Source organism: Macaca nemestrina, unplaced genomic scaffold (assembly GCF_043159975.1).
Source record: "Macaca nemestrina isolate mMacNem1 unplaced genomic scaffold, mMacNem.hap1 Scaffold_65, whole genome shotgun sequence".
In the NCBI taxonomy this organism is placed as follows: domain Eukaryota; kingdom Metazoa; phylum Chordata; class Mammalia; order Primates; family Cercopithecidae; genus Macaca; species Macaca nemestrina.
Window position 1 is genome coordinate 146,579 of NW_027257814.1, and position 24,237 is coordinate 170,815.

Below are 24,237 nucleotides of genomic sequence, written 5' to 3' on the forward strand. Positions count from 1 at the left end.
GGGAAGGCGAAGGTCTGTGATCTCAGGAAGTGCTGGGCTGGGCAGCTTTCCCACTGTGACGGGGGCACTTGCCCTCAAACCTGCCTGAGATAATCGCGTGAGGATGGTGCTGCATTGTGACAGCTCTGAACTTGGTCTCCTTGAACGTTGCCAGGTACATAAGCTTTGGCGGTTACCGTCTAGTGTCTGTGGGAGACCTAGAATTTGAACATTGTTGACTTTAGGACACACTCATTTTATAACACTCTACCTGTTCTCATCAGTAGGAAATATGCTGTGTCCTTTTTTTTTTTTTTTTTTTTTTTTTGAGAGGGAGTCTCGCTCTGTCGCCCAGGCTGGGGTGCAGTGGCCGGATCTCAGCTCACTGCAAGCTCCGCCTCCTGGGTTTACGCCATTCTCCTGCCTCAGCCTCCCGAGTAGCTGGGACTACAGGCGCCCGCCACCTCGCCCGGTTAGGTTTTTTTTTTTTTTTTTTTTTTTTTTTTTTTTTTTTAGTAGAGATGGGGTTTCACCGTGTTAGCCAGGATGGTCTCGATCTCCTGACCTCGTGATCCGCCCGTCGTGGCCCCCCAAAGTGCTGGGATTACAGGCTTGAGCCACCGCGCGCGGCCTTTTTTTTTTTTTTTTTTTGCCTTAATATTCTGTGTTGCTGTAACAGTAGTTGCAGCGGACGCTACTTCTGGTTCATGGTCATCACCAAACACAAGCTTCAGGAAACCGTGTGAAAAATGAAGGGGAAAGTGCTTTTCTGCAAAGGGCTTTTTTGAACATCCTGTTTTTTTCTGGAATATCTGTTTTGGTGTAAAACGTTTTCATATTTAGGGATTTGTAACGTGTTTTATACTGGTTAGCTTTGAAACCCCATGTTTTTGCATGCCATGGGGCTGCTTTATCCTGTTATTCTATGATATAGCAGGTTGGCAAAACTATTGGTTATTTCACTTTAAAAACCAAAGCAGCTTACAGATTGAGTGTGATTCTTGTAAGAATTTAATTGTAAAATTGATTTGTGTTCAACAAGCTTACTGGAATGGCTAGATCCGTGGACAAAAAGATAAGAACATGTCAAGTCTCTGGGCCAGGAAGGACTTCCAAATAATACAAGTGATACACATTAATTTCTTAACAAAAGATTAGATTTAGTACATAACTGTTTAAAACCTCCATATTTTCTATTATAGCCATTCCACAGTGCCCATGGGGGTGGGCTGCAGGACTGCCTATGGAATCCAAGGTCTTTGGGCGTTGAGGTCCCTGCAATAAAATGGCATCGTGTTTGCATATGACATATGCACATCCTCCTGCAGACAGTCATGTCAGGGTTGCTCGTAACAGCTATACCATGGACATACCATGCGAGTAGTTGTTTAATGAATAATAAAGTCTGAATGCTTAGTACAAACACATTAAAAAATATGTTGATCTATGGTTGGTTGAATCCACAGGCCTGGAACCCGGGGAGAGAATACAAACTCTAGAAGCAAAACGAACAAAGCACTTGAGGTCAGCAGTGACGGGTGTGGGATCACACTGAATCTCATGTGTTTTGCTGTCTGTGTCACTGTGTCCCGTGTAAACGGGAATCATTTGTAGCTTAAGGTAAAATAGGTAACAGGAAACACTACAGAGTGGGCACGAAGGCGCGCCCCTCATTACCCCGTGTTACAGCCAAGCGTCTGCCTCCTGGGGAAGGATCTGTTCTGTGGGGAGACTAGATGTTGATGATTTCCGGATGTGTGAAGGGAAACTCCCTCCGAGAAGCGTGGCTTTGGCCGGAGCACATCAGACGAGAGTTAGCGTGGCATGGAGTTTCCACAGTGGCCCTCAGGCCTGCTGCTTCTCTCCTCTCCCCACCCCTGGCCCTGACTCTTACCAAGGGAGGCAAGTTCAGCTCCAGCTGAGCCCCGCACAGGGCTGTGGGTCTCTAGGGCAGGTGCCCACCTTCGCCTGAACAGGCTGTGTCAGAGGAGGGTCTGGCTGTACTTGAGCTGTGAGAGATGCTCTCAGAGATCCAGCATCCTGAAAACCCAGGTGCTGAAGGTTCCTCCTCTTCCACCATCCTGCGGGGAAGGGGGTCTTATCCTGCTTCCCCTCAACCCGAGCTGACTTCTTGTCTGTTCTGTACACCTAGGTTTTCAGAAGAGTTTTGTTAATCATCTAGCAGACAAACAACCATAAGGTGACAGCCTGGGAGGGTAGACGGCGCTGGAAGGTAGTTTCCTGAATAACAGCGTTCAGTTTCCTGTTTTGCCATCATTTGACCCAAGGCCCCAAGATAATTGAAATATTGTCAGCCAAACACCGATTTTTTATCTGAGTTTTTTTTTTTTCTTTTTAAGTTATGGGTGCAAACTTATAACCAGGGACCTGACAAAAGAGAAGGATTTATTTGCAAAGTGAATGTCGGGGATGGTTGGCATTTGCCAACTCTGACTAGCAGGGACCCAGGCTGCTTCGGTTCTGCCGCCCGACTCCTGACCCTCCAGCTCCTGCCCCTGTTCCCACCAGCAGGAAGAGGAGCGGGAAGGTGCCTTTTCCCCTTTAAGGGGGTGAGGTGAGAGTTGCACCTGCCACTTAGCTAGTCCCTGGGGTGATTCTCCAGCATGGGTGGGAGTTGGGTTTGGAGGCCTGAGCCCCGTGAAGCTGGGGTTGCTGTTCCCTGAGCAGCAGGAAACTGGACTCTGGGAAGTGGGGTCAGAGGGTAGCATCCGCAGGAGGGGCCTCTCGTCCCATTTGACATCTTCACTGCAAAAGGGGGTGTGGGCTTCATGGTCCATTGACAAATAGAACGTTACTTTTTTTTTTTTTTGAAGCACATAGAACCCTAATTCCTTTGGCTTTTACTAAAGTGGCATTTTGTAATTCCACATGATTTCATTGATATACTCGCAGGAGAGAATGCTTCCTGTAAACCAGAAGGATCTCTGCGACAGTCCTTGATCCATAGAGAGTTCATTTTCCCAAGGTTATAGACACAGCCTTAGGAGGGGTTGAGGACACACTGCGGCAGCTTCAGGAGGTCCTGGACATGTGTCCAAGGTGTTTGGGGCACAACTTGGTCTTACACATTTTAGGGAGACGTGAGACATCAATACCTGTGAGACGTACGTTGGTTCAGTCTAGAAAGGATGGACGGCTCGAAGCGGGGAGGGATTTCCAGGTCACAGGTAGATCAGACAAATGCATTTCTGGTGCATCTTTCCAGAGGAAGCAGTCAGATCCGCATTTATCTCCGTGTGCAGATGGTGACTTTGAGTTCTGTCCTCTGTCCATGAGGAATTTCCTTGTGGATCGGTTGTGAGGGAGGTACGTGGCTTTTCCCTCCACCCCCAGTAGCTGTCTCTGTTAGGAAGAGCATGGGAGGCAGGTTTGCTCTAAGCTCTTCCTCACCTTGATGTCCCTTTAGCGTAGTGATTTTGGGGTCCTGAGATGTATTTTCAACTTCATGTTTCTGAACACACTGGCACTCTAAACAGTGTTGTAGGAGGCATCTAACTTACTTAGAAGAAGAAGAATATTTGGAAACACTTGAGCACCTTCGTCCTTGAGAGAACCAAGCCTTTGTTTAGTTTGCTTTGCCCTGAGGCTGTTACGCTGTCCCGGGCTGTGCGGCCTTAGAAAGCTGTGCCCCTGTGAGCTACTGCCTGTGGAATCTGGTGACTTTGAAGTTAATCCAGCAGCTACATATTTTGGAAAGCAGATTCCCTCTTAAAGTGTTGGTGATTATGATTCTAGCACTAGAATTTCAGTGTGTATTTTCCACCCTTCTTACTTTGTCTCCTCATACACTGAGATGCTGCTGCATTTGCCCTTAGGCTTCACGGAGGGAGGGTCAGTTCTGACCCTTTCTTAGATATTGACCTTGAACGGACAGAATCGAGATTCAGGAAAACTCTCGAGCTGTGAGAGTGTGCTGATATCTATGTAAGTGGGGTTCATGTGTCAAACTCAGGTTTAAGAAAAACCAATTCTAGGCTGGGCATAGTGGCTCACACCTGTCATCCCAGCACCTTGGGAGGCTGAGTTGGGCAGTTCACTTTTGAGCCCAGGAATTCAAGACCAGCCTGGGCAACATAGCAAGACCCTGACTCTACAAAAAATTAAATAGGACAGGTGATGTACACCTGTGGTCCCAGCTACTCGAGAAGCTAAGGCTGGAGGATGACCCAAGCCTGGCAGGTTGAGGCTGCAGTGAACCATGATAGCACCACTGTACTTATGGTGCACTGTGCCTGAGTGACAGAAGAACAACCACCCCCCCACACACAAAATATCAATTAATGTAGTGGCCAGTTCTGCTGGGACCACCTGTTAAGACTACTCTGGGTCTCATGGTTTGAGAAGCGTCTGTCCGGGGTCGAGAGGGAGTAGCTTGAGGGCCTAGAAGCCAGTTCTTGTGGTTGAGCGTGATTGCGGGTGTGGAGTTGGGGGCAGGGCTCTCCACGGCATGAGTGGGTAAATGGATAGGCTTCCAGGACGAGCCCCTGTGACTTTGCCTGGTTTACATCCGTCCAATACAAATCCACAGGCTCTTACTCTAGAAGCTTCTGCAGGGCCTGATGGACTGGCCTGGGGACAGAGGGTGCCCTCAGAGCCTCATGGTGCCGTCTGGTTTAGGAAGAGCACTTAGTCACCTAGATCTAGGATTTATGGCACTACAAGGGGACTCCTCACACTCGGAGCAGCATCCATCTGCATTCTAGACTTGGTTCTAGGCAAAGTATTTTGGAGCCTGTTGGTACCCTGTGTTCTGTTTATGTGTAAAACAAGTTAGAGTTATAACTAGTTAAAACCTATTTTTAACATTTTGTCACAGAATATGGCAGTTGTGGTGGAGCCTGGCCAGAGACCCCCACACTCAGACGCTGTTGCTTGCTGGAGTTGCAGGCGTTGCCTGCATCGGCTGCCCCTCCCGGCGTGTCTGTGTTCTTGACACGGGCGCCCATCGAGGCTCGGCCTGTGAGAATCGTGCCACCGTTTGTCTCCGTGTTCCTCTGAGGTTCCGCAGACTTCACGGTCCCGTGGCAGAGCGTACGGTATCTGCTTGCATCCTGATTTCCCCAAACCCCAGGACAGACCAAGAGTTCCTTACAAACAACTGCAGAGGGCCCCGTGGCGTGGATTTGCAGAGACACAGCCTTTCCCCAGCTTGGCCTTCGTCTCCAGACTTGGCTTTAGGGTGATAGAAGCTTCCTTCAGACTGGGGGGCCTTGAAGCTTTGGTGCTAGGAATTCGGTGACCAGCACGGATAATACTCCGTTTCTCTGCATTTGTAGCAATAGTTGTTAACACGACCACGAGATGTACAGAGGAAGGAAAAAGGAGGTTTTATTTTCAGAGTAACACTCTGTGCTTTGGGAAATGTGGTCTTGGGGGAGCTGTAAGCACACGCCCCTCAGGAGGGGAGGAGGCCGCGGCATTACACGTTCCGGGGTTTGTTGGCTGTGTGTGTTCATCGGGCTCAAGGAATGTCTGAACGTTTACAGGGAAAGTGGGGTTTGTTCATCCGGTTCGTACAATGTCTGAACACTTACAGGGAAAGTCTAGCACACATGCAGTGAGTTAACCTGTAACATCCATGTTCGCCTTGGGGCAAGTGTAACATTTGAAATGAGGTGGACTGGGCGTGTCATGTACAAAGGTGAGCTGTTGGGCGCAGACGTTTATGCGCAGCCTCAGTCACAGCCAGGACTGGCTCAGGGTCTGCAGCCTGTGGCAGGAAAGGACACTCATGAGGCCATTCTGTCCAGTCGGGGCTGCCGGCAGGGTCCCAGGGTGGGGCTGTCTGGTCGACCGGCATCTGGAGTCCACCCAGGTCCAGTGGGCAGCGTTCCTCTAAACCAGGCTTCTGATTGTGGAGGAGACTTCATGCTGGTTAACACACTGTACAGGAGTAATGTTGTGGGGCTTTGGGGTCCACCTTCCCTATGATGCCGGTTACATTTCTCTCCGGACCTCACAGCCACAGAGATTGCACCTCGTCTGACAGCAGGGGGTGCCATGTTGACATAGTAATTTATTGTATTAACCTTTTTATTACTATTTTAATAACTTTTTTTTTTCTTTTTAAAGAGATAGGGTATTGCTGTGTTACTCAAGCCAGTCTTGAACTCCTGGCCTCAAGCAATCCTCCCACCTCGGCCTCCCAAAGTGCTGGGCTTATAGACGTGAGCCAGTGCGCCCAGCCTACAGCCACGTTTTTAAAACTCAGCAGTTTAAAAATCCTATTCCTTTTACCCCCTCAAGCAGGCTGGTTGGCCTTGTGCAAACTGGGGTGTCACGATCTTAGCCCCCCTTTTATTTTTCCCTTTGGCCTCAAATTCTGATGAGAACAGCAGTTACAAAATGGGCTTTAGGTGATCCTTCCGTTACTAAAGCCAGAATTCTCACCAGTTAGAGGTGTCTGTCCCCAGGATTCCAGAAAGCTGTTTTGAATCAAGCCCGTAGCAAATAAGTAAGGAACTAAACTCTTGGTCCTCTGCTTAGTACCAGGGGAATGGGTTAGTTGCTGATACCCTTTGATCTGTGCTCACGTGCTGCATCTCATCACGGGAAGCAGAGTCGCCCTGTGGAATAAAGCCCGGCTCAAGGTGGCGCGTCGAGACGCTTGGGGCTGTCAGTCCCTTATACAGCGGCAGACTTGGAGACTCAGTATCGCGTGCAGAGCCCAGGCAACCGGAGGGCATCCACCTTAGAGACCACATGGACGGTCGGCAAGGTGGATGTCCGGGCATATGGCCTTGACAGGGCCCACTGCGAGGTGAATTAGGAATTCGTTAGCAAAGAAATCAAACTCGCCTTTGGGTCCCAGCTGCTTGGAAGGCTGAGGCGGGAGGATTGCTTGAGGCAGAAGGTCAAGGCCGCGATGAGCCATGATTGTAATACTGCACTCCGGCCTGGGTGACATAGCGAGACTCCAAGTCAAAAAAAAAAAAAAAAACAAAAAAAAACCCCTCAAACCTTACTCTTCATAGCAAGAGGGAGAATTTATCCAAGTAACTGAAACAAAATCTTAGATGATGTAATTTCAGTGGCTAAGTGAGCTGTCCAGCCCACGTGGCTGGCTCACAGCGCAACAGAGCCAGGTGCTGCTGCAACTGCCCCCCAACCCCGATCGCTTGTGAACATTTTCTGTTTTCCCATATCTCCCTTTTGGATACGTAGCTCGCTACTTTATAGCTAAGCATCAGTAAAACAGGTTGTCTATTTTGAAAAGTAACTATTTTGTCTTTTAAGGACAGAAAATGAAGCAGGTGACAATAGCATGGCAACCTGGTGAATAGATTTAGAGGAATATTTAATACTTGGCACCACTCTGATCCCTTCTTCTCTCATGCTTAGTTACAGCTACCGCCTCCTAGGACAGAACACTTTGAGCTCTGTGAGTAGGAATTAAACATGTTCTAAATCAGAAGTTTTAGTTAAGCAGTATTTTATGTGAATGCCCAGATCCTAAGTGTTCACTGTGCTGGTGTGTGGTGTTGAAGAAGGAACGAGGGCTTGCGGCTGCGTTTATGGTGCAGCGTCCGGGTTCCCATATGTGAGATGAGGGCCATGAGACACGGCCTGGAAGGTTCAGACTGTGGGATTGAATGGATCTACCCACTCCTGGAAAGCCTCAAGTCTAACTTGACTTGGGCTGGTTTTAGGGAGATGCTGGCAGCGCTGTCCTCACAGGTTACTGGGAGGGGCTCTGGCACCATCACCGTCAGGTGTCTCATGATCAGTCCAGCTTGCTCATCTCGGAAGCTGCTGGTCGTATTCTCGTTCCTGTTGTTTGTTGCGTGTTATTTAGGGTTCTGTTCATGTGGGGACCTAGGAAGTTTCACAGTGAGAGGAGAGCCGCTGAGCCACCTTCCTGCCTGGACGCCAGCCCCACGGAGGACCGTAACTGCTTGAGGTTGGCTTCTGCCCCCGGCCTCACCTGTGGAGGCATTGATGCAGTGGTACTTTCTAAGCTCCTGGGGCACACAGTGCTGTTGTGTGGATCCACAGGCCACTGTGGCGTCCAAGCACGTGCTCCTGGAGGAGAGGACTCTGCGGGCACTGATAGTGGGAGCTGGCTGAGAGTCCAGCGAGTGAGACTCCCTGTGACGTGCACAGCTGCCACCTGCACAGCCCCTCCTGACGCCAAGATGGTCGTGCGATAAATGCACAAAGCGTGTCTCCAGCAAAAAGCCGCCGAGTGTCCACATCCAGCATATCCACCACGGTGGCTTTTAGGTGTTAATACGATGAATGTGAGCAGCAGGTGGTCTGCGTCGAGTGTGACTGTGCCAATGCAGTTTTGTTCTCATGTCTTGATGAGCATGAACGGTTCCTGACGAGGGTAGGTAACGATGCTGTGACCTGAGACTGCAGTATTGTAGCTTGAGGAACCAAGGAGTTCTCTCTTGCAAACCCATCAAGGAGGATGTTCCAGGCTGGTGACTGCTCCATGAGGTATTCAGGGATCCAGGTTTCTTCCCGACCCCTGCTCTGCGTTCCCAGGGTCACGGCTGTCCTTGCCGTGGTTGGGAATGGATGATTACCATGCTGGCGGGGAGGCTTAAGGTGAGAGTGGCAGTGATTTACCTAATCTACATAATGACAGGGAGCCTGGAAGTAAATTGTAGCCATGGCCTGGAGGATGGATGATGGATGTTGGTGAACGACTGGCTGCACTCACCGCAGCTGGCCCAGGAATGGGGAAGGATGGCTGAGTATGCCATTCAACGGTACCTGGTTCTTTCAGATTTGACTTCCTTATGGATTTTCTGCTGTAAAGAGGAGAGAGCCTGTGGTTCTAGGCCAAGCATCTCACTCATCTCATAACATCTTGTATCCCTCAGCCAACATTTATGTCAAGTTTTAGAAGTCCTATCAAACTGGCAAGCATTTCTCAATTTGGTTTAACCATTGGATTTTATATCTGTGTCTGCATGTCTATTTTACATCTATGTGGTTATTTGACACTCTGTAGTACCTTTGTAATAGGTTCTATTTGGTGGAAGTTACTTTCAACAAACCCTTGCTGCTACTTGAATTTTCAAGGTTGCAAGCAGAAAGGAGAGAATAAAAACCACATCTTCTCTAATTTTAAAATTTGTTGTTTCTCAAATCACACCAGAAGTACAGATATTACAAATTACAAAAGCAGCCAGAATCAAGGTTAAGAGATTTCTGGGTGATTCTGGCTAATCAGCAGTATTTGCTGAGGTGTGTGCAGCAGAGCAAAATGCCAAGAAGCCCGGGACGGGGGAGAGTTGGGAGGCCAGGCTGTGACTTCAGAGGTGCTGTTGCCTCAGGAAGAGGAGCTAGATGTCGAGAGGATAAATGGCCACAGGTGTGACCCCCGCCATTCTTGCCGAGGTACAGAGGCCTTTGTACAGGGGCCTTTGTGAGCTGAGTTAAAAATCGAAATTGAGACAGTGCAATGCATTCTTAGTTTTTAAAATAAAATGCTAATAGAGAACGTTTTGTTTGTAAGAATGTAAAATGTTACATCTTTGTTTAGAATTTAAGAATAATAATTTGCTTCTGAGATCTTTGTGACTGAGATTTGAAATCTTAAGTATGGGTTTTTCTTCCATGTTTTATACGTATGCACGTATACACATATATGTAAGGTATATAAAAGGAAAATAAGCATATCTGTATTCACATTTATATACACTTCCATAATGTGTATACTTCTAGTCACACATAGGTCTAAGAGACTATGACTTGACTTGATAACCATGAGAGGGTAATCGCGCCTCCCGCGTTCCAGGCCTCACACAGACCGTGCCAGGTTTTGGAAGCAGGAGTTTGTCTGCAGCCACTTCGGGAAGCATGTGGTTGCCAGGATTGCCTAGAGCTCCAGGCTGTCTCCAGTTCCAGCCTCCCTGGGGTAGAAGCTGCCCTACCAGGGGCCTGGACATGGACGTTAGGGCCTGGAGCCAGGGACCGCTCCTGAAGCGGGGGGCTCCCCTCACGGCTGGGCATGAGAACCGAGGATAGGAGGCGGAACCAGCCTAGGGCCAGTGCACGGCCTCCCTGAAGTGCTTGCGGGAAGCCCCAGCTGCATTTTGCTGACCCCATAGACAGCACCTCACTCTGTGAGATCCCCCTGGCCCACCTGTCAGGTTCCTAAAATGATGAAGGTTTCCAAAGCTGTGAATTTTTAGGTCTAGGCTAAAAAGTCCTGGGACAGACTCACAGGGTTCTTTATGTAGAAATGATGAGTGTGCTGGTGACTCAGAGCAGGCACTGTACCCTCACTCCAGGGTCCTTCGTGCCAGGTGGAAACGAGCGTGTGGGTCACCCAGAGTCCCTGCATCCTCACTCCAGTCACTGCTCTTTGGTTTCTTAATTAAAAGCCTAAAAGCCTTGATAATGAAAATGCATTCTCCCCAGAGAGTCGAGTTTCCGGTTATGGAGGCTCACCTGTAAATGCCGTGCCAGGTCAAATATGCTGAGATCTGGGCCAGGTCCTGCTTCCTGCCCACGGCCAAAGCAGGTACTTCATTTGGGATGTGACCCAGGGGGATATCTGAGAGGCCTGCCGGTCCCCGAGGGATGAATCCGCTGGCCTTCACACTCTGCTCCGGCCTCCATCAGCTCCTTTCTACCTGCAAACGGCCTGCTTTGACGTTGCCATCATTGGAGATATGTTAGGGACTCAGTATGGGTTGACACCCATAGGACCAGCAGATGGTGGAAAGGTGGGAACCAGGGCTGGGAGGGTGGTGACCACGGCCAAACTGAGAACAGTGGTGGGCTGGGAGGTCCATCTTCTGTCTAAAGTGTTTTTCAAACTAAAAAACATAGTGTCTCAGGAGCATGAGAGGGCAGGCCACAGACGGGGAGAACGCATCTGTAAAAGACTCATCTGAGAAAGGCTGTTATCCAAACCGTGCAAGGAACTCTCAAAACTCAACAAGAAAATGAACAACCTGATTAAAAATGGACCAAAGACCTGGACAGATACCCCAACAAAGAAGATACACAGATGGCAAATCTACACGTGGAAACATGGCCCGCGTCTTATGTCATAGGGCGAGGCGTTACTGTGCACCCATCGGCCTGGCCAAAACCCGAACTCCGACACCGCCGCGTGCTGGTGGGTGTGTAGGCATCAGGACCCTCACTCATCACTGGAGGAAGTGGGGCAGCTGCTGTAGGAGGCAGCGTGGCGGTTTTCCGTGGAACTAAGCTCTCCGACCACAGGAGCAATCACAGTCCTGGACGTTTACTCGGAGGAGCTGAAAGTTTACTTCCATGCGGAAATGTGCACACAGACGTTGACAGCAGCTTTATAATTGCCAAAACTAGAAAGCAACCAAGATGCCCTTCAGCAGGTGAATGGATAAACTGTGGTATGTCAGATACTGGGATATTATTCAGCGCTAAAAAGAACTGGACCCCTAAGCCATGAAGACAAGGAAGGATCTTAAGCGCATGTTGCTAAGTGAAACTCCAATCTGGAAAGGCTGCCTGCTGTCTGAGTCCAACCACAGCACAGTCTGGAAAAGGCAAAGCTGTGGAGACAGTCAAACAATCAGTGGCTGCCAGGGGTTGGGGAAGGGAGAAATGAATGGTAGGAGCATAGGGGATATGGAAGGTGGGAAACAACTCCAGGTGGGGCTTTCATGGGGGATCCATGCCGTTCCACGTCTGTGAAACCCACAGAGTGAGCAGCAGCAGGCCGAGTCCTCGTGTGAGCTGTGGACTGTGGGTGGTGGTTCCGTGTTGATGCGGGTCTGTCGTCATACAGACATGCTGGTCTCATGAGGGCAGGAGAATGATGGAGGCTGTGCCTGTGCTGGGAAAGGAGATAGGTGAGGACTCTCTGTACTTTCCTCTTGATTTTGCTATGAACCAAAAACTGCTTTTAAAAACGTCTATTGAAAAGACAAAAGAGTGCTGGCCAGACAACATCTGTGTGAGGGTGTGGCCTGTGTTCTACATTCAGAATTTCCGTTAGAATACACACATCTAAATTTTTCAAAGTTAAACCTTTGCATTAAGTAACTCACTACAAAGTTACAGTATCAGCTTGAGAGCTGCCAGGATGGCCAGGATCCTGTATCCTGACAGGCTTCTCTCCTTACAGGTGCAGTTGACGTCCATGGCCACATCCCAGTAAGCGGCAGGGCTGGAATCAGGAGTCAGGCTTTGCGGGACAGAGAGGAAGTGAGATCTGCAAGCACGTGGCTGAGGGCCGGCAGGGGGTAGCCCATGGCAGGGGGCCGGCCGGGATGACTTTTTGATCAGTTTTCCTTATCGCTGAGGCCTTCCTAGACTTGGGGAGTTGGAGTCCCCACTCTCGGGTGCCTCAGAAACCAAAGGCTGCTCGTAATCCTCAAGTTCCAGATGCCTCAGGGGAGGTACCTGGGTTGTTGGGTACAGTTCCGTTATTTGCTGCTTGGTGGGATTTGCCCGCAGGATTTCTGGTTGTTTTTAAGAGCTGATGTTTGAGCTGCTTAAAATCACATATGGATGTCGATTTACCTATAAAAGTTAAGAATAGAATTTTAGTTCAAAGAGTTGTGAAAATGCTCAAGGTCATGTACTAATGTATACATTACATTTGTGGAAATATCTAAAAGTCCAGGATTTATATTAAACAATTCTCTTGATTTTTGTAATATCTACCTGTCATTTTTCCATTTGATTAATAGATGTCAGAGGGCTTAAATTTTGAGTGCCTGAATTCACTGAAATTAAAACTTCTTACATCAAATGTAATTGAACTGAATGTAGCCAACAGTGCATGCTTTTATAAGTACTGATTAAAATATATATAAAAACACATATCCATGAACATGCAGGTGTGGGCAACATATTAAACCATGGAAGTAGAATTAGTATTCTTTGTTTTCTGAGAAGACAAATTTTTAAAAAGCCAAGGGGTCTTATAACTTTCTAGTTTCCAACTTATTTGCCCTAAAGTGGAAGATTGACAGCAGCAGAAGAGGAGATCCTGGGCCAGTGCAGGCTCTGGGAGCAGCGGGGTGAGTGCTGGAAGGAGCTGGCTGGAGGCAGAGCCAGGGAGGTGCTCAGACAGGCCAGGACGGCCTCAGGGCACGCGGCTCAGTGAGTGAGAAAAGGTTCACATTTCTTGGAGAGCCCTTGACTCTGCCCACGGAAAACCCAAACTCCTTCCAACGGGGATGTGCATCTCCTGTAAAAGTTGTTACTCCCAGAAAGAAAGCCAGTGGATGTAGAAATTTTACGTATGCAGAAATTATTTCAAATTTGTTTCTAACCTTATCCTTCTCTTCCCCCATCTTAATGTGTGGTGACTTTCTGCAGGTGACGCACACATCTTAGGAGAGCGCTGTATTTCAGTTGTTGTTGGCTCTGTTGTGACTTTGTGGTGTCCGATGTTCTGGTTCTGAGGTTCTGCCCAGAACGGGGCTCCTCCCTGCTGAGCATTGCTTGTTGAAGGCCCGTGTGGAAACTTTCCCTGTAAGCTCGTTGCTCGCAGCAGTCTTGGTTCAGAAATCTTTGGACCTCCTGAGACTCCACACAACCTTCTAAACTTTCTAGCGTGACCTTTTCATTTTACTGTTCCCCATTAACTCAGATGTTTTCCAGAATGTAAGTAATCTGCTGAATGCAGGGTGGGAAGTGCCCTCCGTTGGCTCTGGGGAGAAGCATGGCTGTTTCTCCGGGTGGAGCTTCCCGCCCACCATGGTGTGCTCCAAGACGCAGCAGGGTTCTTTGGCAGAAGTAACCGTCGAAGGCCCGTGTCTCCGTGGCAGGGTGGCTGTGGGTATGCGGCCTCGCGGCCATACCGGCCCCTCCCCATCAATGGCACCACGGAGAGGCGCAGGGGGAGGCCTGGGATCTGTCTCCAGAGTCACAGCTGTGCTTCCGAGACTGCGTCGTCGGTGTGTAACTAAACATGCAGAGAAAATGTTGGAGATAAGCAGGAGACGGTGTCTGTCCCTAATGAGCTCAGGCGTGCCCTTGAGAGGGTCAGATTTCTGTGCGGCTGATCTGGACTCAGCCTGGCTGTGGCAGTGCAGGTGACTGCTAGGCTTTGGCAAGGCTGCACCCACTGTCCGTCTGAAATGGCCCCCTTCCCTGGCTCGCGGTGCCAACTGGGCCCCCAGGTCTGATTTCCCGCTAGGACGGAGGCCCTGTGTATGTGTCGGGGGAGGGGAGAGGTGGGGGTCCTACTTTATTGCCGTATCCAATGCCACGCGGGGTCAGCACTCAGGAAACACGTGCTGTGTGGGTCAGCGATTGAGTTCAGAAACCTGGAAAATTCAGCAGTGTAGGCTTTGGGCATGACCCGTCCAGCCTTGGGGCTCTTTCTTTCTCTGAATTTCCTTCCATGGCATCCTCCTCATCCCAGGGGCCCCTGTTCCCATATGGCTGTTGGCAGCTTCACAGGTTCCTCTGCCTCCCCTCCCGGGCCCTGGTGTGGCTGGGGCAGCTAGTAGCTGTGCAGACCCCACAGCCAGTAGACCGTTGGTGCCAACGCCTTGGGCCTGGTTTACTTGAGTCAAGGACTGCGGTACATGGCTGAGCCCACCCTAAATGCCTGGATCGGAAGGCCTTGTGTTGCAGAGGGGTGGGGGTTGGATATTGAAGGACAACCTGCAAAGCAGAAGGGGAAATGGCTGTGCTGGATGGGCAGCTAGAGGAGTCTGTGCAGAGCCTGGGACCCATTGCAGACACAGAGCTGACATGGGCAATGCAGTGACACGGCCACCGTGGAAGTGGGCAAAGTTACAGGCTTCAGACCGATATGGAGGGGCTGGTCTAAAACGATCCTTATTTTCCTTTAATCCTAGCAATTGCTGGCTTACAGGGTGGGGGAGTGAGATCTGTGGTGGCCGCGAGGAGAGACAGGGATTTTAATTAAACCCCTCTTTCTGGGAGAGGGGAGTAGCTGTTTCTGTAGGGCGGTAAGCATCGTCATCTCAGGCAGCTCATGCTGCTGTAACGAAACACCATTGACTGAGTGGCTTATGAAAAACAGGAATTTGTTTCTCACAGTTCTAGCGGCTGGAAGGCAGGATCAGGGTGCCGCACGGGTGGATTCTGGTGTGGGCTCCTTCCTGGTTGGCACACACCTTCTCTCTGGCCCTGACACAATGGGAGGGTGAGGGATTTGCTGGGCCCCTTTCTGAGGCACATATCCCATTCAAGGGTCTCCAGCCTCGGGAACTCATCACCTCCCAAAGACCACCTGACAGCATCACATTGAGGCTGAGGATTTCAACCTGTGTTTTGAGGGGCAGGCAGGCAGTTCGTAACCTTCACCCTCTTTGTGTATTTCTGACTCAACATTGAGTCTGCGTTCGGCTCTCCAGGGGACAGAGCCTGTGTGGACACTGAGCAAGGTCAGAGCTGCAAGCATGTACACATCGGGGGCAAGGGAGCTGCCAGGGGTGTGAGAACGGGGTTTCAGCGTCAATCGGAGCTGCTTTCCTGGCAAATGTACTCATAAGCTATCCTGGCAACATTTGCTTTTCATGAAGAGTCGATGACGTAGTGGGGGCAGCAGGCGGTGTTGCCAGAAGCTTGGAACTGATGAGCAGCAGAGAAGGGGCAGAGGCCATGACCTTGGGGTGGTCAGCAGTGCCAGGTGTCTGCCCTCCAGGCCTCACGTCTGTGACTGTGCAGAGACCGAGCCGACCGGGGCTTGCCGGCCGGTGTGGCTCTCATGCAGGTGATTATCGCGGTGTTCTTTCTATGTAATGTTTCCTCAACCCTATGCCCACCCCACCAATTTCTGTGCCTAGCAGAAATCATGCTGCGTTTCCTTGATGAAGCCTTGAGTTTCCTGTGGAGATGTAGGAATAGCATGATTTGGCTCACGTCAAAATACTTTGCAGTGAAGCTGCACGGAAGAGGATTCTAGGCTTCCATTTGACGTTTTCAACAATGCCTGAGTGTTACAGGACCGTCTTGCTTGTTAAAAAGCACCAGATGAAAAAGGCTACTGGTTAATAAAGGAGACTTTTTACATTAGCACAGAGAGGGTGGCTTGAGATAAATTCAGCGTAACGTAGGTGTGTTTGTAAGCCATCAAAAGGACCATCTCTCTGCTGGCGACACGTTTTCCGGTATTGGTTTTGTTCTGTAAAAGGATGACTGGCATTCGGTAGAGTCATTCCAGAAGTCACCTGGAAGGCGTCCACGTGGTGCCTTGTTTTCTCCTGACATTCTGGGCACCACGAGGGATTATTCCTGTCTTCAGCACTAGCAGGAGACTTTTCCTGAACACCTGCTCCTCTTTGGCGTTGTGGGTGTGAAGGGGTCAGAGTGACCCTGTCTTCATGGAGTTTTCAGACACCATGGGGATAGTGTGGCTCGAGTGTCGGGCTCGGGTGGGAGGGAGACTTTCCCCAGAAAACAGCTGCTGATTCCAGGACGGCCCTCGAGCCCTCCTCCCTCTGTTCCTCTGCGTCATGTCTGAATTAAGGCTGTTCTATCGTAGCGGGGGTTTCATGTTAACTGGAAGTGTGCTTTTTTACTGGGCAGTAAGTAAATTAATGGTACATTTGCCAAGGACAGCGAGGTTTGATTTGATGAATCCAGTGGGGGAAAGGAGAAGGGGCTTGGCTGTGTGGGGATGTATGTGATGGGAGCAGAATGGAGTAGCCATGCAGGCTGTTGGGATGGAGGGGCCACGCCCGCATTTCCATGGGATCCGTCGCTGTTTGTGCCACTAGACCTGAACCTCTGTCTCTACTTCTAACACCCGCATAGTGAGGAAGCCCCTGATGGGCCTGGGTTGTTACTTCCCATGGCCATTGCTGGGAAATGCCCCGGACGCCTCTCCTGGCTGGTGACGGCCCTGGGCCTGGACACTGGCTTTGTCCTGAGTTGTTTCTTCTTGTGGCTATCGCTGGGAAGTGCTCCGGACACCTCTCCTGGCTGGTGATGGCCCCAGGCCTGGACACTGGGTTCGTCCTGAGCTCTGCGAGGGGCTTTGGCTCCATGTGCAGCAGGCATCTGTGCATCCCTTTGGATGTGAGATGTTGGCGCTCGGCTTGGAGGCCAGCGCAATCTGGGTGTGGTCAGGATCCAGTTCATCCTTTGGAGAGAGAGCACCTGCCCGGGGACCCCTCCGAGGTACATAGTCATGCAGTGCCCTCACAGGATGCCCGGTCCTCCGAGAACTTCCCGCCATTCCCCTGGACTCTCAGGTATGGGAGTCAAGTTTGGTGTGTGTGTCACAGGCGGGGGTACTGAGGACACCACGTGCCTGCTCGTGCGAAGACCTGAAGTGCTGCTTGAGCTCGTTCCCAAGGGGCCGTTGGCATCTGGGGGCCTGTGGGTGTCTTTCCACTGGCAGGAAATAATGGGTGGCCCATGTTACCTTTTGTGTCTTTTTTTTTTTCTTTGCCGAAAAGCCCTAATGCCAACGTCGCTGTCCTGCTATTGGAACCGCCCACCTCAGGCTCAGTGGCCCTCCTGTTTCTGGGCTGCTGCAGTGTTGTGTTGGGGTAACTGTGTTAACTTCGTTTGAATTTTCTTCCTGTTCTTTTGGAATAAGTGTTGATAGTTTGTGCTGCTTGTTCACCCCAGAGGCGAGGATGTCCTTTAGGCCTGGAGGAGCACAGCCCCTGCAGGGAGGTGCCGGGCCTCTACCTCTCATGTCATCCGCAGCCCTCTCCACATGTCTGCTCTTCCCTCCTCGTGCCCATGGCTGGGGTCACGGGCCGCTCGCTCTGCTGTTTGAGATCCTCGGAAAAGGTGTTTGCCCTGAAGGGAGATTGGGGGTGTGCGGCTGATTTTAAGTAGGAGGAAATGATCGTAACAGAATGAGCAATGCCTAGCACTTAGTCTCAGGCTTGAGAAATTGTGTTTTAGAAGCAAGGTATCCCCAACTCCGGTTTCCTTCAAATTAAATCTTTTAAAGAGTCCACAAATATAAATAGTTAAAGCCTAAAACTATGCAACAGAGGGCCTAGAGCCGAAGCCACTGCCAACTCTGACTCCAAGACACCTCAGAAACTTGGCCCTCCTCCTCAGAGAACCCCCCCTTCTGCTCCTCCTTCCACACTGCTCCTTCCACACTGCTCCCTCCACACTGCTCCCTCCACACTGCTCCCTCCACACTGCTCACTCCACACTCCTCCCTCCACACTCCTCCCTCCACACTCCTCCCTCCACATTCCTCTTCCGCCCCTCCCCTTCTTCCTTCCTTCCTCCCCTTCTTCCTTCCTTCCTCCCTTTCCTCCTCCCTCCTCTTCCTCCTCCCTCCTCTTCCTCATCTTCCCCCTCTTCCTCATCTTCCCCCTCTTCCCCCTCTTCCCCCTCCTCCACCTCCTCCCCCTCCCTGTCCTTGGGCAACCTCCATGGAACTCTGGTTCAAAGTCACTGGTCTGTGGGGCCGCCCATTTGATAGACGAGTACGCTGGGGACCAGACACAAGTGACTGACTCAGACCAGCTCGCATGTCGTCTCCTGCCTCCTGTAACACCGGGTTGTCCCTAATGGAAGAGAGTCAATGATGCTGCTTCACTGGTCTCCAGGGAAAACAGGTTGATAACAGGTTATAAACATGGGAACGTTTTGGAAAAAGCGTCGTTCACTTGTCAGCTCCATCTCTCCTGCCCGGAAGATGTAGGGGAAACCTGCCTTCAGCCCACCCTCATCCCATAACAGGACAGAGGACAAAGGGGCAGAGACCCAGGTCCTGTCGGTGCCCTCAGGAAACCCCCCATTTCCTCCTCATGGTGGAAGTGGAAACCATCCCACTGGACTAGATTTTCCCGGGAAGCCCCTTCACCCCGAAAGCAAGGAATCTGGTTTGAGCACACACCATTCTCGGTGCCATGACTTTCTGCTGCTGAACCCTGCATACGTGGCCCATTGATCTTGCTAGTCCAGTGTTACTGGGTCCTGGGAGTTTCTGTGGGCTGATGGCAGGTGTTTACCATTGTGTTCAGAGGGGAGAACAGAACTTTATTTGTCGAAATCAGATGATAACCATTGCCATGTGATTCCTTGGGTTGGTTTGGGTGGGGGGTGCTCAATGCTTTTCCTGAGGGCTAAGTTCTAGTTTGAGACCGTCTGTCTTTGTCGCCCAAGCTGGAGTGCAGTGGTGCGATCTTGGCTCACTGCAACCTCTGCCTCCTGGCTTCAAGCAGTTCTCCCTGCCTCAGCCTCCCAAGTAGCTGGGATTATAGGTGTGTGCCACCACGCTTGGCTAATTACAAAAATGTTTAATATGGCCTGGGTTTTGCCATATTGGTCAGGCTGGTCTCGAACTCCTTGCCTTAAATGATCGGCCCACCTTGCCCTCCTAAAATACTGGGATTACAGGCTTCAGCCACTGTGCCCGGCCTGATCCTGACATCTTTTAAAGCTGCCTTCATGTACCAAAAGCCAGTCTATGTTTGAAAATCAGTCTTGAAGAGCCTAGGAGGAGAGGGATAAGCTTCAACTAGGTAAATAACTGTGCATATGTTAAAAATATGGGCCAAAATCTACCCCAAATGTTAACTCTTCTGCTTTGCGTATTATATCCATTTATAGTTATTTCAGTACTAAGATTTTTAAAGACTCTTTTGATAATTATGGAGAAATTACTATTAAAACTCAGCTGCATTTGTAACACTTCAAAGAACTAATTGGATGACATCATTTTTCCCAGAGGCATTTTGGATTGTTACATAATTAATGTTTATCTCTTTGCCAGAAATCTTTTTTTTCTTTTCCAGAACAGATACCTGAAAAGAAACTTACCTTTGCATTAAGTGTTATTTCACTGTGTGACAATCAATTTTTGAACGTGAGAACAAGATCATCATGTATTTTTGGGATAAATCTTGCTTAATAGTGATAATGCTAAGTGTTAAAATTATGCAACAATTTGTTTCTTTGAAAATTACTATTTGCCTTCTCCCCAGGTGGGAGCTGATGAGAACATGGATGTAAAAATTAAATTGTATTTAGCTTGTATAAAAGAAGTTTTAAAAAAAGCTTTTTGTTTTGTTTTGTTTTGTGCTACTACTGAAGTTGCTTCGTTGTGGAAATGAGGTTATTGCAGGCACCTAGAATTTTATCTCCTTTACTTGTACAATGGGAAGAAATTCTCCAACAAGCACAGGAATCTGACTTTCTGATATTGAGACTCCTAGGCGTCAAGCCCCGTGGAAAGGTTGGTGGTTACGTGAGCGTTGGCGTTGATGTGGGCACCCTCCAAGCCGGACGCAGGGAGCAGGGAAGGGCAGAACAGGCCCCTCAGAAGCCATGAGAAAATCAAGTGTTGGCAGCAGCGGTGAGGGTTGATGTCAGGGGCCAGGAGGAGGTGGTGAAGGGAGCATGTGCCTCAAGGCAGCCCTGGAACCCGCGGTCCCTGCAGTGAGGTCTGATCTGCAGGGGACGTGGACGGCCACGTGGCGAGGCCCACGGACAGCCTGGACTTGGCTGCCTCAGAACTCTGGTGGACGTTGCAAACGGCCCCACAGGGTTGCAGTGCACATTCCTCGGACAGAGAGAAGACGCTTGGAACTGTTTTCGGCACGAAGCCAGCGCCCTGTGAACAGTGGCCACTGCTGTCGTGACTGAGTGCCGTCCAACTGGAGGCATTTGCTCTGCTCAGTTCACTTAATTGGGCTTAAGTGAACTTAATGGGGTTGCCCTGCCTTTAACAAGCTTGATGCATTGAACGAGGACTCAGTCAGTAAAGTACTCTGTAAATATGTTCTCCTGGCTAGAGTGAGCAAAGCCCAGGGAGAGAGTGGTTCCTCAGTATTAGACAGGTGTTTGTGGTGGGGCCAGCTGTGCGGCTGCCAGAGCGAATGTGACTAGGAAGCCTCTGTCCCCCCGGAGGTGGCCAGCGTAACTGTTACACGTGCCGTAGGTAGAAAGTGGGCACTGCTGGGAAACTTGCTCATGTTGCTGTTTTCTGATTGGAAATTCAAGGTTTCTGAGCATCCTACATCGAATTTGTACATTGCTGAGACTGTACACCTTTCAACACTTGTTTTTTCCTGCTTTTCGGATCCATACAACCTGGCATTTGGCCGTGGCTTCCAGGACAGGCTGGATGCAGAGTGAAGTCCTCTCCTCACTGTCAATCTTTGCAGATGTCTTTCTTGAGAGTCTCAGTTAGGTTTTTACTTAACTAGACTTTTAAAGTTGCCATGCACATAACTCTACCAGTTACAATCGTGAGCTAACGTGGGTTTTTGGTTTTACTTTGATGAATGTTTAACATTTGCATGCTGGATGTGGGGGTGGAGGTCATTTATCTGCTTTTCATTTCCTTCTTGGTTATACTTAGTGACTTTTCAGGTACGGTGTGGAAAGCCTGGTACAGGGTGAATTGCAGGCTGCAGTGTGGCGCGGTGGACGAGAGGCGCGGGCTGCAGTGTGCACAGTGGATGAGAGTGAAGCTATTTCCATCATCGAGGGAAACACACAAGAAACAATTTAAAAAACTGATCATCTAGCTTGAATGAGGTCCAACAAATTCAGTTTGCAAAGTTTAACTTCCAAGTTAACTTAGTAACTTTTCCCCTAAGTCATTAATTTAGTAGCTTATGTTTATTGCCTAAAGCAAGTCATAAATTCTAAAATGAATGACTAAACATGTAATAATTTAGGCATACAGCACCTGAAGGGAAAACTGCCAGTATGCTAAAATATTGGATACAGATGCTCAAAAAATATAATGTAACATTCTTACAATGCATGTGCTTTTAGCATGTAACTTGGTGAGTAGTTTTGAGCTATATTTGTAGGAATGTGTATCTTGAATACCTTAGGACACCACTGGAGATGTGTGCTTGAGAGGTATAAATACTCAATGTTCTTCTCCCTTCCCTTAAATAAAAAACATTAGCTCCCTTGATTTTTATTTTTATTTTTTGAAGTGGACTCTCGCTCTTGTTGCCCAGGCTGGAGTGCAGTGACGCAATCTCGGCCCGCTGCAACTTCCGCCTCCGGGGTTGAAATGATTCTCCTGCCTCAGCCTCCCCAGTAGTTGGGATTACAGGTACCCACCACCATGCCCCGCTAATTTTTGTATTTTTATTAGAGATGGGGTTTTGCCATAGTGTCCAGGCTGGTCTCAAACTCCTGACCTCAGGTGATCTGCCCACCTCGACCTCCCAAATTGCTGGGATTACAGGCGTGAGCCACTGCGCCTGGCCAGCTCCCTTCTATAATGATTTATACAGTTGTTTTTGCTTTTTGTATTTTTGAGACGGTGTCTCACTCTGTCGCCCAAGCTGGAGTGCAGTGATGCAAATCTTGGCTGACTGCAGCCTTCACCTCCTGGGCTCAGGTGATCCTCCCACCTCAGCTTCCTGAGTTGCTGTGACTAGACACACGTCACCACGCCCAGCTTTATTATTATTATTATTTTTATTTTTGGTATTTTTAGTAGAGACAGGGTTTTGCCATGTTTTCCAGGCTGGTCTCGAGCTCCTGGGCTCAAGCAATCTCCTGGCCTCAACCTCCGAAACTGCTGGGATTACAGGCGTGAGCACCACATTTGGCCCATTTTTTTTTTTCTTCCAGGATTAGGAGTCGACTTTCAGAAAATCCTTCAACCTTGCAAGCTTAATTTTCCATAAAAGTATTCCTCTAGGATAAAAACAAGACACAAAGAAGTACGTGTGGACTGCAGTTAAAAATTTTCAACACAACTTAGCTTAGGAAAGTTGACATTTACAAAGAGCAGGAGGCCCGTTCAGTGCCTTCTGGGCACTGGGAATGGCGGTCTGTGGGCGACCCTAACATGTGCGGCGTCCTGAGACGTGATCGTGGTGTTCACGCTTTTACCGAGGGCTTCCCGGGAGTACCAGAGGCTGTTCTTCTGCGGTCGGCCAGCCAGGCAGCAGCTGCTGGAGAAGGAACAAATAGCAAAAGACAGATGTACACGGTGTTATTGTGGCAGAGAGGTTAAAACCAGGGTCACTTTGTTCTTACAGTTTTAAAAAACTAATAATGAAGTCCTTAAATATGTTCAGGATTTCAAAGCAGTTGTTGGTGTGTCTGTGTCTCTAGCTCCCGTTCGGGTGCTTCCTGAGAAGAGAGCTCAGAGACGCCACCTTTCCTTGATGAGGTGACAGTGTCTGGAGAGGTGTGAACCCCGTGGTAGGGGGGGTGAGTGACCTGGGGGGAGGCTGGGTCAGCGTGGGGATCCACCTCCACTCCACGTTCCTGTAGGGAATCCACAGTTCTAAGTCTTTATGATAGGGGTAAAATGAACCTGGAAGAGGTGTTATTTTTTAAGAAGTAAGTGCCATGCTCTTTTTTCCTCATACTTTTCCGTGTTTAAGCAGCATTGAAGGATAAGGCACTAGTAGCATGTTGTTTTGGAAACAATGTTGTTGGTTATTTTACATTGAATATGGTACTAAGGTTGCCTGGTAACAGAAGTTTTTCTTTAACAACATGGGACTCTGTTGAATCTGTTGCCCCATTGGCTGAGCCGTCTGAAATCAGTGCAGTAGCAGCTGAAGAGGCCTCTTCCCCTTGGAGGAAGCCGCTGGATTGGCAGGAGGCACCGCCCTTGATTGAGGGAGTGAGGCTGGTTTGCAGGGACCCCACGTGGCCCCTGCGGCTCTCTCCTGCCCCCTGCTGGTTGGCCAAGCAGCTTCGCGACAGTGTGCTCAGTGTGAATGTTTACTGGGGCAGGCCAAGGCTTTTGTTCCAGAAACACTGACTTCAGAAATGGCCGGCCGTGTGTGTTGAGTATGGCAAGAAAGACTTAAGTGTGGCTTAAACCTCTTGAACAAAGCAAGTTGATGTTTCAAATGCATCTCGAAGGCTAATGACTTTGCTATGGTCAATATTCAGGAGAAAAGAGGGTTTGATGAAATAGAAAGACAGGAGTGGCAAGGGACGTGCTTGTGCCCCGTATGGCTAAGCGATGTCCTGGCCGTTCCACACCACGGCCTCTGAGCAGCCAGCCTGCAGATAGTGGCTCAATTTAGATATCCCTGATCTCTGCAGAGCTTTGATCAGGTAGCCCAGGAGCAGATAGACACAAACGCTGACTGGAAACCCTGGCACACGGAGGCACTGGAAACAGCAAGCTGCTATTAACATCATAGTGAGAGGCAATCGCCTGATCTCTTAGAGGTTCAGCTTCTTTTGCTTCTAGACGTTCATCTGCGTTACAATACAGTTTTGCTCAGTTTATCCCCATTACTCCGCTGTCTTCGCTGTTAAAGTCTCAGCCAGCACTTAGCTCTGACACTCCAGGAATTTGACTGTGCGGCTGACCAGGGCTACCTGGCATGGCTGTAAAGCAGGCGAGAGCTTTCCGGAAGGCAGTGACGA

At 49.5% G+C, this 24,237-nt stretch overlaps 2 protein-coding genes across 24 annotated transcripts in view; one reads left to right on the forward strand and one right to left on the reverse strand.

The window, feature by feature from the left end:
- Positions 1 to 24,237, forward strand: part of LOC139361584 (disco-interacting protein 2 homolog C-like) — a 200,868-nt gene that overhangs the window by 128,537 nt on the left and 48,094 nt on the right. The window lies entirely within an intron of this gene.
- The window catches only part of LOC139361583 (disco-interacting protein 2 homolog C-like), a 247,759-nt gene that overhangs the window by 12,787 nt on the left and 210,735 nt on the right, over positions 1 to 24,237 (reverse strand). The window lies entirely within an intron of this gene.